The 17,092-nt window shown below is 37.7% G+C and overlaps 1 pseudogene; it reads left to right on the forward strand.

The window, feature by feature from the left end:
- Positions 1-957: 957 nt before the first annotated feature.
- LOC148098254 (uncharacterized) lies at positions 958-16,154 on the forward strand (annotated as a pseudogene).
- Positions 16,155-17,092: the final 938 nt, after the last annotated feature.

The following is a 17,092-nucleotide window of genomic DNA, read 5'->3' on the forward strand; positions in this document are numbered from 1 at the left end:
CCTTAGCTAGGCCCTGCAGATGAATGAATTTACCCTGACTAAAGAAATCAAGAGAAACGTCCCGAGTTGCTCAGTCACTAATTACCGTTACTGTACTTTATTACAAGTATTATACTGTAAAAGCAACAGGTTGCACTCTGCTTCAGCTCCGAGCTGCAGAGCTGATTATTAAATATATTCAAACAGCAGCATGTTTTCAGTCTCTTGCCACATCTTTAAAGACAGTAACACCAATTTATTTTGAGGACAGAGAAGGATCAGCTTTATTTGGGATTTGAAAGATAAACTTTATATTTCAGTTTGTGATGATTCTGTTCTCGTTGTGATTACAGGAGCTGCCCTCAGATTTTATCTGCAAAATGAACTGATGAAAACAGTACAAAGGTTAAAGTACCACATGTGCTGTCAGTGAAAGCTGCAGCTGTTTTATTGATAAAGTTAAAGACAAAAAGTCAAAAGGACTAATTACCCATGTAACCGTGTCACTATATATCATCATTGACAGGACCTCAGTTTGGTTTTTCAGCGAGCTGCTGATCTCAGACCTGCACAGCTTCTGTTTTAAACACTTGATGTACTCAGCTGCATGAAGAGCACAGCTGATTTTCTCTGACACAATTAAATAAAACCTGATGAAGGTCGTCACTTGTATGTCAAACTACAAACGTGTGATCTGGAATTCCTTTACAGTTTTTTGCACATAAAAAAAAAACACGAGTATTTATAACATTACACAAACCAAAGGTCTCCATCACAGTGTTCATGAAATGCTGGGTTTATCCACCTTCTGGGGCGGGCCTACGGTGGAGCTCTGAAGATTTCCCTGTGAGGGAGCTGCTGGTGAAGATCATGAGTCCTGCTTGATCAATGCAGTGAGCTTCAGTGTTCCTGGTGTTTCTTAAATGAAGCCTCCCTCAGTGGGTCAACAGAACATCTGGCACAGGACAGCTGTGCCAGATGTTCACCTACAACCTCACCTGCAGTCAGCCCGGAATCCAGAGCCACTCCACCAATCTCAGGATTTTCTATGAGTCAGCTGTGGCCAGTGCTATCCTCTATGATGTTGCATCCTGGGGTGGCAGGTTGAGGGTTGCTGATGCCGACAGAGTCAAACTGATCCATAAGGCCAGTAATGTGTGTATGGAGCTGCACTCTCTTAAGGTGGTGTCGAAGAGGCCAATGTTGTCCAAGATAAGGACAATGTTGGACAATACCAATACCTCCCACCCAGGTGAATTTTGTACATTACATGAATTAAATAAAATAGACAATCTGAAAATTTTAAATGAAAAATCTGAAATGTACATTGTCCCGGTGGGTGTTAGAGTGTCTAGAAGAGAGTCCTGTCTCAGTCGGTTTTGTTTTCTGTTTCTGTTTTCCTTAATGTTACTGTACTGGAGCAACTGTAACTCGAATAATTTCCCTAGGGATAATAAAGTATTCTGATTGTGATTCTGATAAAGCTTGAAGCAGCTCTGGCTGTTAGAACCAGCACTGAGTACTGTTAATTTATACAGTGTTTATACAGCATATCATTGCCTGTGATTCATTCATCAAGAGATTTTTTATGTGCACATTTTTTCAGTTATCGTATCTCTTGGCTTAATTACAGCCTTAGCAGCATCTCTAAGAAGAAGACCGCTGTAAACCTTTTGCCAATAATCAGACAAAAAGACTATTGATCCAGGTGGTATTCTTGGGAGTTTAACACCAAAACCGAACTCAAGCAGTGAATTCTCATCAGACTGGATTTAATAATTAATAATGCATCTTCTCTCTTTCTCTCTCTCTCTTTATCTATCTAGCTACCCATCTATTCACCTCGTCTGTAAAGATAAGTATGACTGCAGTGATCTGCACAACATATTATAAAGAATAAAAACTGTATGAATAACTTTACTCTTTAATATAAAACAAAGCAAGTACAAGTGTGTACAAGTTACAGACATATTGAAATAAATGAACTCAAATCAGTAGTGTCATCTATAATCTTCACAACAGGGAATGATTAATCCATTAAGAAAAGTAGAAAAACATGAAGCAAAATAAAAAAGTGAATAAATAAGTAAAAATGCAAATGAAACTAATCCTAAACTGAGCATACTGAAATTATGGATATGGAACTACAATTTTGACTCTATTCTTACTAAAATTTACTGGAACACCTACATGTCTTGGCTAATGCTTGTGCAAAAATAACAAATCTGTTGAAGGAAGCATGTAGACTAAAAATGTATAAACCATAATGGTGAGTTCACCGAATTCTCAGTTAAACGGAAGCATGTAAAAGAACAGTACACTGGCTTTTGTGCTAAGACAAGTCAGGTATTATTGTTCTGCACCAATAATACATGCAGTGTTTTCAGTAATTCAGGAAGGTCAACAAAGGAATTCTGTCTATGCTTTCATTTTCCATTGAATTTCCAAGGCACTCACTCGTTCCAGTTCTTCCTGTGGGACACAAAGGTCCTTTGTCTGTCTCTTCTAAGTTTTTACTCATGTGATCCATTACCAGAGCTGGGAATTTTAAAGTCAATCATCAGTTATGTTTGAATATTAAAAACACATACCGCTACATACTTTTCCTAATAGTTTTTCCTTGTCCAGAAGATGAGCTACAACATGTGTATCTTACTTACAGTTCTGTATCACCCAGGCCATATCAAAGAGAACCATGTTATGACAAAAACTGAAAGAGAAAATAACATAAATCTAATGAAGCTTAAAGTAACTTTAGTATCTTTAATGTAACTTATAATCTCGATTTAAACAAGCAACACTTTGGCAAAAAGAGAATTTTATTAAAACAGTGTGATGTTGAAATTTATATCAGAAAGTTATGCAATGAAATTAAATGAAAAACATGATTTGCCACAGTTTCTAGTTAGCTAAGTGAAGCATTGAAGTTTCTTTGGTGTTTAGATATTTTAGATTTCAGAGATTTCTTTGTTGAATTGCTTTTTAGCCAAAAGATAAAAGAAAGAAAAGGTGAAAAAAAGGTGAAGCTGCTTGTAAATGAGTTCAGTCTCATGATTGTATATGTTTGGTGGATTATTTTCCCCTGTGAGTCAATTAAGAAGTGAGACACTCAGAAAGATTAGAAAGAGTACTGGCTGTACTGGTGTAAGATGTCTGGTAAAAAGCAGGGTGGCAAAGGGAACAGTTTTAAGTGACTTGTATTTGATGCTGGATAGCTAGGCAAAGAGATGGAGCTGAAATCAATGTGCAGCAAATTAGGGGGATTAACGATAGGAATGGAAACATATGATGCGAGTGCATTGAGAAGATGGAAGCATACTTCCAGCTGATGTATGTAGAAAACAAGAGAGTGGAGGACATGGAGGACAGTTGATGAACCAGGAAGTTCAGAGATTTAGTAAAGAAGTGAGGGCAGCTATTAAGAAGATGGAGAAAGAAATGGTCCATAGTCTAGATGACATATCTCTGGAGCTAAGCAGAGCTGTGGGCTTTTGACCAGGTTGTTTAGCACAGTTCTGGAGATAAAGAGGATGTCTGAGGAGAGAAGTATTCTGGTGCCAATTTTTAGGAACAAGGGTGATATGCAGAGCTGTAGTAACTACAGGGGGATAAAGCTGATGAGCTATAACATGAATATTTGGAAAAAAGTGGTTGAAGCTAGGTTAAGAGGAGAAGTGATGATCAGTGATCAGTAGTATGGCTTCATGCAACATGAGCACAGCAAGTATGGACAAGGGTTTTATAGATCTAAAGAAAGCATATAATAGGGTGCCGAGAGAGGAACGTTCGGAGTGCACGAAGACAGTAAGAATTTAATGGGAAGGATGTGTATACTTCCTTTTTACTGTTTGAGCGACAGCTCTCACCAATCTCACCGGCATGTCCTGGGTCCTGGGTTACATACAGTGGGGCAAAAAAGTATTTAGTCAGCCACCGATTGTGCAAGTTCCCCCACTTAAAATGATGACAGAGGTCAGTAATTTGCACCAGAGGTACACTTCAACTGTGAGAGACAGAATGTGAAAAAAAAAAAAATCCATGAATTCACATGGTAGGATTTATAAAGAATTTATTCGTAAATCAGGGTGGAAAATAAGTATTTGGTCAATAACAAAAATACAACTCAATACTTTGTAACATAACCTTTGTTGGCAATAACAGAGGTCAAACGTTTACTATAGGTCTTTACCAGGTTTGCACACACAGTAGCTGGTATTTTGGCCCATTCCTCCATGCAGATCTTCTCAAGAGCAGTGATGTTTTGGGGCTGTCGCCGAGCAACACGGACTTTCAACTCCTGCCACAGATTTTCTATGGGGTTGAGGTCTGGAGACTGGCTAGGCCACTCCAGGACTTTCAAATGCTTCTTACGGAGCCACTCCTTTGTTGCCCGGGCGGTGTGTTTTGGATCATTGTCATGTTGGAAGACCCAGCCTCGTTTCATCTTCAAAGTTCTCACTGATGGAAGGAGGTTTTGGCTCAAAATCTCACGATACTTGGCCCCATTCATTCTGTCCTTAACACGGATCAGTCGTCCTGTCCCCTTGGCAGAAAAACAGCCCCATAGCATGATGTTTCCACCCCCATGCTTCACAGTAGGTATGGTGTTCTTGGGATGCAACTCAGTATTCTTCTTCCTCCAAACACGACGAGTTGAGTTTATACCAAAAAGTTCTACTTTGGTTTCATCTGACCACATGACATTCTCCCAATCCTCTGCTGTATCATCCATGTGCTCTCTGGCAAACTTCAGACGGGCCTGGACATGCACTGGCTTCAGCAGCGGAACACGTCTGGCACTGCGGGATTTGATTCCCTGCCGTTGTAGTGTGTTACTGATGGTGACCTTTGTTACTTTGGTCCCAGCTCTCTGCAGGTCATTCACCAGGTCCCCCCGTGTGGTTCTGGGATCTTTGCTCACCGTTCTCATGATCATTTTGACCCCACGGGATGAGATCTTGCGTGGAGCCCCAGATCGAGGGAGATTATCAGTGGTCTTGTATGTCTTCCATTTTCTGATGATTGCTCCCACAGTTGATTTTTTCACACCAAGCTGCTTGCCTATTGTAGATTCACTCTTCCCAGTCTGGTGCAGGTCTACAATTCTTTTCCTGGTGTCCTTCGAAAGCTCTTTGGTCTTGGCCATGGCGGAGTTTGGAGTCTGACTGGTTGAGGCTGTGGACAGGTGTCTTTTATACAGATGATGAGGTCAAACAGGTGCCATTCATACAGGTAACGAGTGGGGGACAGAAAAGCTTCTTACAGAAGACGTTACAGGTCTGTGAGAGCCAGGGATTTTCCTTGTTTGAGGTGACCAAATACTTATTTTCCACCCTGATTTACGAATAAATTCTTTACAAATCCTACCATGTGAATTCATGGATTTTTTTTTCACATTCTGTCTCTCACAGTTGAAGTGTACCTCTGGTGCAAATTACTGACCTCTGTCATCATTTTAAGTGGGGGAACTTGCACAATTGGTGGCTGACTAAATACTTTTTTGCCCCACTGTATGCCCTCAGGCATCCTAGTCAGATCATTCCTCATCTCAGCTAGCGCCTTTATGAGGACAAGCAAAAACTCTGTGACGAGCCAAACTCCAATGAAAGAGCTTCTCAATCCATCTTTTTTCTTTTCTTTTTTAATAGCACGGTTAGAATAAGAAATAAAAGTTTTACATTTTAGAGTATGATCTTATTTGTGTAGTCTGAATTTGGGGTGGAGCGGGCAACACATTTGCAATCCAAATAATTTTACTCCTAAAAACAACTTTTTTTAATGGTTGCTTTAACTCCTCCCCTCATTCTTCAGACCTGCAGCCTTTTTTTTATTCCAGACTGCCATCCTGTTTCTACTTAATGGGACAGTTTTTCACTTTTCGAAGGATCAAAAACATTATCTCCTCGTAAAATTATTCCTATAATATATATATTATATTTTTCTTCCTATTTCCCCCCCTGTACTTACCTGCTTACCAGAGAAACGAACAGTGTGTATAAAGTTTTCGTTTGTTTGTTTGGTTATTCATGGATAAACTTCGGCTGAAATGAAATAAACTAACAGGTGTTAAAACTGATGGCTGTTCAAATCTGACAGGCAAAAAATGTTTGACCTTTGAAGCGAATGCTAAATAAAGTAAGTGAAATAACCCCAGAAGTGATATTGGTAAGTCAGTGCCAAAGTTGAACCATAGAAATGTGATCTTAAACACTAAACATGAAGTAAGTGAAGTATAACTGAAACAGCAATAACACTTTATTTTTAATGAAAGTGAAATGTTGCAAAAATCTGCACATTTTGCATCACAATTATTTCTTGGAATGTTGATTAAATAGTGATTACAATGCTGCTGCTTTTGCCATGCCTATTTCACGTTTTCATTGCCTGACTGAAACAACTGTACCAGTTTGTAATGAGAGAGCCGGTTTTATATTGAGAAGAATCGAGTTCGGCTCAGGTACAGACTTCCACAGCAGTTCCAGTTTCTCATGTGGCCCTTTGGGAAAATTTGTTACCCACCATTGCTGTAATACACATTGTTACTTTGTAACCTGCAGAGGCATCAATTCCCTCCTCCAAGTTTCACAGATAAGAAATAAACCCTGAATCTTCACTTAGTTATGCTACAACAGGTGGAGGTCGCAGGTGGATTTCTATGATGCACTGATTATTGCTTCTTCACTCGCCTTTCTCACTCACTATGTGTTGTCCTTGGGTCATTTCTGTCCCCAAAAGAAATCTTTTGCCATCAAAAATGTGTTTTTTATTCATCAAATGGTCTGAAAGCAACGGGGGTTATTCAGTACTATGCTATGCATGACTGGAATAAAATTTAAGTAATTTGATTTATTTAGGGGTTTTAATTGGATTTTTAACACCTGTTGTCCCCCAAGGACAGCTTTATATTGTAAGGTAGACCCTACAATAATACATAGACAGAACGTATGCTCACGAGCCTCCATTGCAGGCTTGTGAGCTATTTTTTTTACTATGTTGTGGAAAGGAATGGCCAGTAGAACAATGCATAAACATTACAGCAGGTTTAAAAAAGAAAATGATCACCTGCAACAACTTATTTACTTTATATGACCCTTGGCCTGCAACTGCAGAAAATAAAGCTGTCCATGGTGGGACCAGTACAAAGTAATAAACATGAGCTTCCTCCTGCACTTGTAACAAATATGTAAACACCTTTGTTCTCATGAAAGTTTGCCTTCACTAAGACCCATGCCCTACCATGCAAAAATATAGAAAAATGTCATATAATGAGTTGGAATAAAGATGAATAAAACCTTGAAACACAGAGATGGATGATATTTTATACTTATTGCTTTATAAATATTCAAACACGATGGGGTCATTTTTGACCCCTGAGGACAGGTGTTATTATCTGCTGCCATTTGTTAAATGATTAAAAAAAACAATCTTATTAAAGCACTCTGTGGTTAGTCAAATAGTCAAAATAATCTAAACATTTAAATATTTTATTGTCTCATTTTATTCCATACTTTATGTAAGCAAGGTCTGGTGGCCCTAAATTGTAAAATGATGGGTACATTTCGTGGTAATGTGTTGTTCTTAAGTAAAACTAAGGTGTAACACTGAATTGATTAACAATTTATACTTTGTACTTTAAAAAAACACTCGAATAAAGTGGGGTCATTTTTGACTCCTGAGGACAACAGGTGTATGGAAATCAGGAGGACATTATGAGGGTTACTGAATCATACTTGTTATTAATCTCTGGCTCTCTTCCACAGCATGTATTTTGTCCTGTCTCCTCCCCTCACTCAACTGGTCGCAGCAGATGGCCCCGCCCCTCCCTGAGCCTGGTTCTCATAGGACAATCTTATGATTGTTGGGTTTTTCTCTGTGTTTATTATTGTAGGGTCTACATTACATAACAAAGCACCTTGAGGTCACTGTTGTTGTGATTTCTAAATAAAATTGAGTTGAATTGGAAGAAAACTGAAAGAAAATATGACTATTCAGTTCTGTTCCCTGATTAGATCTGTAAAGTACCAATTCCATATTGCTCACTCAGACCAGATGCCAACCTGCTCTGATAGTCCTGGTTCAGGTTTTGAACAGTTAATCCTTTTTGGGTTTGTAGATGTAATTGTGAAACTAGTGTTTTACCTTACACAAATCTGGTTCTTTCTTGTTTATATTTTTCAGCTGAGGTCTGAGCTTTAATAGTGTTTCATGCTATTTACAGCTCTCCATGTGATTGATGGAAGTGTGACAGCGGTTCATTGAGGTACCGCTATCTTACCCTGCCATGTCACTGATATCAGTGATGACTTGACTCAGATTATCTGGCAGAGGACAACCAGAGAAAAACCTCATAATAACAATTTTATCACTGTCCAACCAAGGGAAGGACCACGGTTTGTCAATGGACATGATGATCGATTTAAATATATCGGGAATTTTAACAACAAAAGTGCAACTCTCCAGTTATCCAGTGTTGCACTGAAGGATGAAGGCAGCTACACGTTGTTTCCCAGTGGAAATCAGAAGACAGAGATACCTCTTATAGTGATTGGTATAGGAAAAACAAAACAAAAAATTTATTTAAGAGATGTGTTTTTTTATGACATGTAGACTGAGTGACTTTTACTGTCATCCTTATAAGTTAACTTACTTGCCTTCTGTACATCTCCTAGTGCCTCCTTTCACACACATCAAGGACAACCTTCCCACTTTGGGCACAGAAGAGGTTTTATTTGTTACCTGCACGGCTGCTGGATCGAAGCCTCCTGCTGAGGTTATTAGAGTTTATTATATATCCTCTTTTGTGTCGCTGTCCATTTCATAATTTTAATTATTTAATTGGCTATTGCCAATAAATGCAGCAAATTAAAGCAGTCAATAAGGTTTTTTGATAGGGGAGGAATCTGGATGAAACGACTGCTCTCCAGACACGAGTGTTTCTTCACTGGCTGGCAGCAGTCTAGTACATTATTTACAATCTTTGTGTGCAGAATAGGTTTATATATGTACTCTAGATAGATACATTACTTAATAATAAGTTATGTCACTTTTTGTCATTTTAGTTGCTCTCTCTGCAGACATTCCCCCCTCAGTACCAAGTATTTACAATTTGAGTGGGATAGCTTGTCCCACAGAGTAATATTGCTGACCCAACACATCTGATTATTCATTTTCTATTCCTGTCCTTGTCCTGTAAAAACTGTCTCAGGCTGGTTTTCCAAGCTAGATAATGAGTTCATTGTGCTTTATTCTTCTCCCCCAGTCAAAAAAAAATCTGCACAGTTACCATGGGAATTATCAAAGGAGGCAGTTTATGTGTCAATCTATAAGCAAAAGTAACTGAGATGTTTTGAAAAAGAAGTATTGTGGGGGGTTTTAGTGACAATGGTGTTCTATTTCTGTTGGAATTCCCCAAAAGACCAAGAAACCCAATATGTTGTTTTTAGTCCAAGTTTATTGCAAATGAGTCAATGACATCTTTGAAAGTCTATAAAAAGATTACTACTTGAAACGAAATGAAAAGCAACCAAGATTTATAGTTTTGCCTGACGTGGCAGGATTCAAACATTATTTTGACATCATTAGTATTTCATCAGTTCAGGTTTAACACTTTCATGTCTTTATTTTTTGTAGTCTCTCCCACAGAAGTGAACATTACAGTGATTTCAGTGTTTGACAGAAGCCAAACCAAGTGAAAATATTATCTGGAGCAGATAATGTAATGTAACAGTTTTTACATATTCATTTCAATGCTGAGAGAAAGACAGGTATTTAAAACTATATTTTACTAAATACATTAACTATTATCAGAAGTTATTACAGATGCACAAGTATCACCTAATGAGTGTTTACCTAAATTGTAATCAAGGTCATTTATTTTGCTTCATGGGCACTTTTCCATGTTCACAAGAATCACTACTCCTTCTGGAGTACTGGTCAGACTTTAATAATATTAGATTAATTGGTCTTGGATATGACTGTCTGTGTTGAAGCAGATCTTCAGTGTTTTCTCCCTCTCTCTCTCTCTCTCCATCGTTTCTCTATTTTTATTTCCCACTCCTTCTGTACACTTTCTTCCCAACTAGTCTTTTTTTCTTCTTTATCTATTCCATGTCCTGTCCTTGATGACTATCAAGTGGACCCTTATAGCAAAGCTGTAATTGCTGTCATTGCTCTCAAACTGGAACAGACAGACATTAGGCATGCAGTTAATACGAAAAGTTAAGATGTAGTAATATGAAATACTGATTCTTAAAATTAAATAATGTTTATTTGAATTGTCAAATGAGTTGGAGTAAAGGGTGCAAACGTATATTTACATTTTAGATGAGTACAATTACAAAATAGAGCTGCATAAAATAGAAAAAGTAAAAGAAACACAAATTTATAATAACAGAATTTGTGTAAATGTGTTGTTATAACTGATTCTGTAAAACGTCATTAAATATCTTCAGCATTTAAGCTCCATGCTGTGAATCTGTCATAGTAATAGTTAATAAGAAAAACATTATATTCATAAATCGACAGTGAAATTACAAACAACATGAATATTTTTTTTTCACATGACAAAGCGGTTTTACTTGCCCTGTATATTTGATTACACATAAACTCTTTTCACATTAAACTGCACCGGTGTCCCTCAGCAGTCCTTGGCTTCTCTGTCTGTACTTTGCTGCTGATCCATTACAAGTGAGAAATTCCTGGTAAATGCAGTATTTGTGTGTTTAAATATTAATGTTTTCTTTTTTCCAGTAAGTAGCTCTAAAACTACACTAATTGATTTTTTTCACTGCTCGAGACAGCAAACTCTTCTTCTTCTTTCCACTGGTGTTAATCATGTGACATAACTGCGAGCTTAATGGACCCAGTGGTGAAACTGAAATATTTTATTGTCTGGTATTAAAACTTGATACTGTTTGGCTGCATTTTATTGAATGCTCTCACATCATTAAAACAAAAAAGAAAACATTTCTCACTATTTTATTCTGTTAAGTTGCAGACCGATGTACAAGACTATGATCACAGAGTTAGCAAGACTTGGCTTATAGACACGAGGAGTGTGGTGTGAAACCTTACTAAAACTAAGATTGTCTTCACATTGTCTGGCATCAGGTGAGGATTTAGCTCTGCAGTTTGTCTAAATCTTTCTGGTTTTGTTACTGAGTTTTGGATTTGAGGTTTTGTAGATGTGTCATTGTGAAGTTATTCTGTTTTCTTTTTCTGTGGACTTCTATAAAAGGGAATAAAAAGGAACGTTAACATCTAGACTTAAATTAAAACGGATGACTCACCCTATGACTCACCCTATGAAGGTAATAAGCAATGGTTTGAAATCCATTATTTCTCCTACCCTGTGAAAGGTTTTTCCAAAGTCATAGTCTTTGTTTTTGTACCTTAAAACCTTTCAGTACAAGGAAGTTTTGAATGTGAAATATAAAAACTAAATTTACTTATTTCTTGTTTTGCTTTCCCTGAATGTCGCTGGGACGGCAGCATAGTGCTTTTATAAATCTGGACGCTTTCAAAGAACAATAACTTTGTATACACCTAATATGTAGCATAATATGTAGGACTTCAGGTATAAGGCTTTTTTAGGGCTTGCTTTTTTACACAACTCTCAGTCAACCAATTAAATTTTAACAGTCACAAATATAATTGGTTAATTCCATCACAAATCTCAAAAAGCAGTTTTGTAAATGAAATGGGTAAAAAGTATGGAGAAGATTGCAACTGTGACATTTTGTTGGAAGAATTTTTCAGCAAATGAAGCAGAGGAAGAACAGCAAGAAGTCAGTAACGGCAAATTTGTTTCAATGTGTTTACAACAATGTTTCTCCATTTGTCTGCTGGAACTTGTGGCTGTTCCTTTGTTTTGATGTGTAACAACTTTAATGGCACTTGAGAGCTGTGCTTGTATTTCTATCAACAGTTTGAACTGCTTTCATCAGAAGCTGTATTAATGTAGTTACTGTAAATTCATTTGTTTATTTTCCCCCCACCTGGATATTAGTATGTCCCTTCATTAAGGGTAACAATGTTAATGTTACGTTTTAAGTTTACAATCTAATGCAAGGACACAAGTTCTAACATATCAACCATTCATATGTAACAACAGATGTATTACCAGTAAGTCACAGAAGCTCACGCAGACAGTTCAATACAGCACTCAGACACCCAGAACAAACATTCACACCAGACGTCTGTGAAGGTTCTCAGTCATCCAGATCATCGTAGGAGCTTGGAAAGAAAAGCATCTGGTGGTTTCGGGTGAGCTCATTGTGAAACCTGGCCAGGTTTCACAATGAGCTCACCCCTCATTAATCAGCACCTTAATGTGGTGGAGTCGTTTGTGTGCCCCAGTGAATCCATGAGCTATGATGTTGGGAGCAATTTGCCCCTGGTAAGATCCCCAGTTCAAATTGGTGATGGGTGAGGTGCCCCTCCTGGAGCCAGACTCAGAGTAGAGGTTGGTTGGGAGCACCTCTGCCCTCTAAACTCTTTTGTTGTTGTTGTTGTATGTTTTTCACAAAGGTTTCAAATCATCAAACAAATTTAAACAGTGGACAAAGATGACACAAATAAACACAAAATGCAGTTTCTAAATTAAAGTGTTTATTATTAAGCTAAGCAATTAACTTAAACCAATAACTGGTTGGGCCACCCTTAGCAGGAACAACTGTAATCAAGTCTTTGTGTTTCCTTGTGTTATTTTTGTCTAATATTAAAACTTTTTGATGAATATTATCAAATATCTTAAATATTTAATTGTGACAAACATACAACAAAATAAGAAATCAGAAAGCAGGTGAACACTTTTTCATACAACTGTAGATTTAGCACTGTCTGTGAAACTTGGTTTAAGAAATAGGTGCTTGAAGTTTAAGAATATGTATAGCAACATCATGTCCTAGTACAGATCATTATGTCACTGGGTTCTGTCACTAGTTAGCTAACATAAGCTAATGGAAGTCTATTTGTCACAACCAAACAGACAACTTACTGATGTAATATTCTGTACTGGCACAAGTTGGTGCTAATCAGAAACTTTAACTGTAAGCACTTATTTCTTCAATCCAGACTGACAGACAGTGTTAAATCTATGCCAGTTTTTGAGAGCAGGGCTCCATGATGTAAGATGTAGATTTTAGGCATGTAGTGTTTCATGTGCACTTTAAAACACTGGTTCAAAAACTGTGGGTCATAATATGCTGGAAGCCATTGCTGTAAAACCATGGATCCCACCAGGGTGGGTGAGGGGTTTGGGACTGGGGTGAAATGAAGGTGAACTGATATGTTTTTGTATGTTTGTTTGTTTGTTGATTAAATGTAAATTTCAACAAAATAATTGAAAACCTGACTATGTGTAAATGCTGTGGTAATGCTATGTGTAACAATTTCAAATTGAATTTTGTTTTTGAATTGTTGTTATTATTTTGTGTTACATTACTGATTTTTATCTAATCTATTTCACTGTTTTCTGCAACATATTGAAAAAAGGATCCCTTACTTTCATTTATGCTTCTACAGAAAGGTACCAGCATTATTTTGTTTGTATATGTGATACTGTATCACCCAAACAAAAGAACAGGCATTACTCACAGATCTCAGTTAAAACTCAGTCAAAGCATGCCACAGGAGCTCACTGTTCTCACAGCTGGCCCAGAATACTAAGCTACTTACCACTGAACTGTAAATCATTAAACAAAAGGCACCAAACTCAGGGGATAAGCCGGTGTTGTGTCTACAAGTAATGGAAGGCTTAGCAAAGAACCACTTTTAAATGATATCCTCACAAATGCATTCACATGACCAGTTAATCATTCTTACAGCCTTCTTCTGTTTCACACCCAACTCCAATTTAAAAACAACAAACAAAATGTGTTTAGGACTTTATAAGTATCACAAACAGACGGGTGAATGGGGATGATGAAATTGGTACTGTGAGATTATTACACTGTCTTATGTTACATTATACCTCTAATCAAAGAGTTGTTGAATCATCGTATGACTATAGGCCACATTATACCTCTGAATTAAGCTTATGAAAGCATTATAGTTTTAGGTTGCATTATACTCCTGAGTTAGAAGAAGGTGAAAATATTAGATTTATTTGACTGATTTGTATTACATTATACTGCTGATTTACTGTGAACGAGTTGCACTGTTTTATGGTCCTTCATGTTGCTGATTTATTCTGATCTATAAAGAGAATACTGTTTGCAGAGAATCATGGCCTTGTTTTTCTGATTGTAGAAAGAACAGAGCGTACTGTACGGGAGCTTCTCCCCCACATTAGCCAGGAGCAGAAAAACAGGGAGCCAAGGTTCTAACTTAGTCTCAGTGAGAGATAGAAAGAATGTGGATATTTAGGTTTTATGCAAAGGCTATAAGAGTTTGAGTAACTGTGCACATCTCCCATCCGGATGATTGTATTGCTCATTGTGTTTGTATGGAATAATAAGAGTGCATTGATTAAAGTGATTGTTAATTGAGCATTTAAAATATCAGTGTTGTTCTTCCTTCAGCCCAAAGATCAAAGAATTGGGGTAATTTAACAGTACAAGTAGGAAATAATATAACCATCTCTTTCAATAATTTTCCATTATTTTTGCATTAAGTATTAAAGTTAATAAAGCAATAAAATATATTGTTAACCATGTGAGAGAAGCAGATATTACAAAGAGGAATAGACTGAATCAAAGCTTTGAGGATGGAATCTCATCTATGGATTAATACTGCCCTCTAGTGGACACAAGCGCAAAGAGCACAACAATCCTTTATTAAACCTCTGGGGTCCGTATGTGGTTAAAACTGTATATTAAGCTGTTTCTGATAACTTTTGAGTTTACCTTTATATTTCAACTTTAAAAACTGTTTAACTTGAGTTGGTATCATTTTTACAGCTTCATGTGTCTGCTTGCACAGTTAATTTTTTTTTTAAATTTTGACACATTATATTAATACACTAGAACTAAAATCACCCCCCACACACACACACACACACACACACACAAAAAGTAGAAAAAAGTTTTTTTTTCTCTGAAAACCACAAACATGTTTAACAAATCATTTTCATAGTCTGAAACATAAGTTGTAAATTAGAAAAAAATATCGGGTGTTTTTTTTTGTATGTCTCTTAAATCATTTAAAATGTTTCTGTCCACCTTTTTGGACAGTGTCTGTGCTGGTGACAGTTGGAACAGGAAGGCACAAACAAGACACAAAAGATAACTGTTTGCCTTTCCTAGACTGCACTGTGCACATTGAGGAGAATGGCAACCTCAACACTGAAGTTTACTGGAAGCCCACACACACGGACCAGTACCTCCTCTTTGGCTCCCATCACCCTCTGCAACACAAACTTGGAGTAATTAGGACCTTACACCACCGGGCAGAACATGTTCCCTCTAAGCCTGAAGGGAAAAAGAAGGAACAAACACATGTAAAGGAAGCACTTAAAACATGCGGTTATCCTTATTGGGCATTTATAAAGTCAACAAAGAGGCACAGAACAGAAGATCAGACACCAGCGAGGGAGGATAAGAAAGACAGAAGCAACAACATTGTCATCCCCTATGTAGCCGGTGTATCAGAGAAACTCAGGAGAGTTTTCTCCAAGCACGACATCCCAGTGCATTTCAGACCCAGCAACACACTCAAACAAAAACTGGTTCACCCGAAAGACAAAACTCCAAAACACAAACTAAACAATGTGGTGTATGCCGTACAGTGTAGCGAGGAATGCCCAGACCTCTACATTGGAGAGACCAAACAGCCACTTCATGTGCGCATGGCACAACATAGAAGAGCCACCTCCACAGGACAAGACTCAGCAGTCCATCTGCATCTAAAGGATAAAGGTCACTCTTTCGAGGATGCCAATGTTTACATTTTGGGCAGAGAAGACAGATGGTTTGAAAGAGGAGTGAAAGAAGCCATTTATTTACTGTGAGCAAACATCTTTGAACAGAGGCGGTGGCTTACGACACTGACTGTCTGCCATCTATAATCCAATTTTGAGATCCCTTTCCAGCAGCCTTAACGCCCACTCACACCCTGGGCCATCTGACCTCAGGAAATCACATGATAGGGTGGGGCTAGGTTTCACAATGAGCTCACCCGAAACCCTGGCTGATTGTGACTCACACCCGTTTTCACACCTTGGCTCATGTGATTAGGTAGAGGATCATCAGGGGGTCATTTGTCTCTCTTTGGGGGGAAACTCTCACTTGGGTTAAATCTGGGATTCTCCACAATTTGACCCTTAGAAATGAAGAAGCTTCTCGGATGAGAGGTGAAACGTCTTCAAGCAACTTAAAGAAGTCCAGATGCTTTTCTTTCCAAGCTCCTTAGATTTGGAACAACACAACATACAACTTAGTTCCCAGATTCGCTTTGTCCATGGTTTATTTCTGGGATTTCACACAACCCAAGATTCAAATCATGAATTTACAACATTATGAATGAAATGTGCTCTATTTGGAAGCAGCCGCCCCCCTCCCCTTTCGACAGGTTGTGTGAGAGACTGTAAATCATCAAACTGTAAATTATCAATTTTATATTGTTATTGATTCCTTTACTTTACCCCTAGTCCTAAATTAACATAAAACTGTTGTCAGAACCATACTGAATTTCGCCAGAGACACACACACACACATATGAAGAGAGAGAGAGTATGCATTGTATGCAAATGGCTATAAACAGCCATCATAATTTGTCATACAATGAGAACAGGACAAATCAACAATTAACAATGACTAATTAATATTAAAATCTGTAACATAATGTATTGTTTGCAGTTTAGTCTGTTACTGTTACTATTTTTACCATTTCTTTTTGGAGCAACTGTAACCCACATTATTTCCTTAGGGATTAATAAAGTATTCTGATTCTGATTGTTTCAGGATGACCTGCCATTATCCAATGACACATCTGCTTACCTGTATCTTTTGTTCGTTTCTCCTCCTCTTCTTTTCTATTTTTTCTAAACCGAGCACCTGATGGCTTTGAACTTTTCTTGTCCATCTTCCATTGGTTTTCATTTTGCACTCCAGTATGAACACAAATCCCCCAACCCGAGAATCACCACAACATAACCTAACACACCTACACCTTA

Source organism: Neolamprologus brichardi, chromosome 16 (genome assembly GCF_056152115.1).
Source record: "Neolamprologus brichardi isolate AB-2024 chromosome 16, ASM5615211v1, whole genome shotgun sequence".
Classification (NCBI taxonomy): Eukaryota; Metazoa; Chordata; class Actinopteri; order Cichliformes; family Cichlidae; genus Neolamprologus; species Neolamprologus brichardi.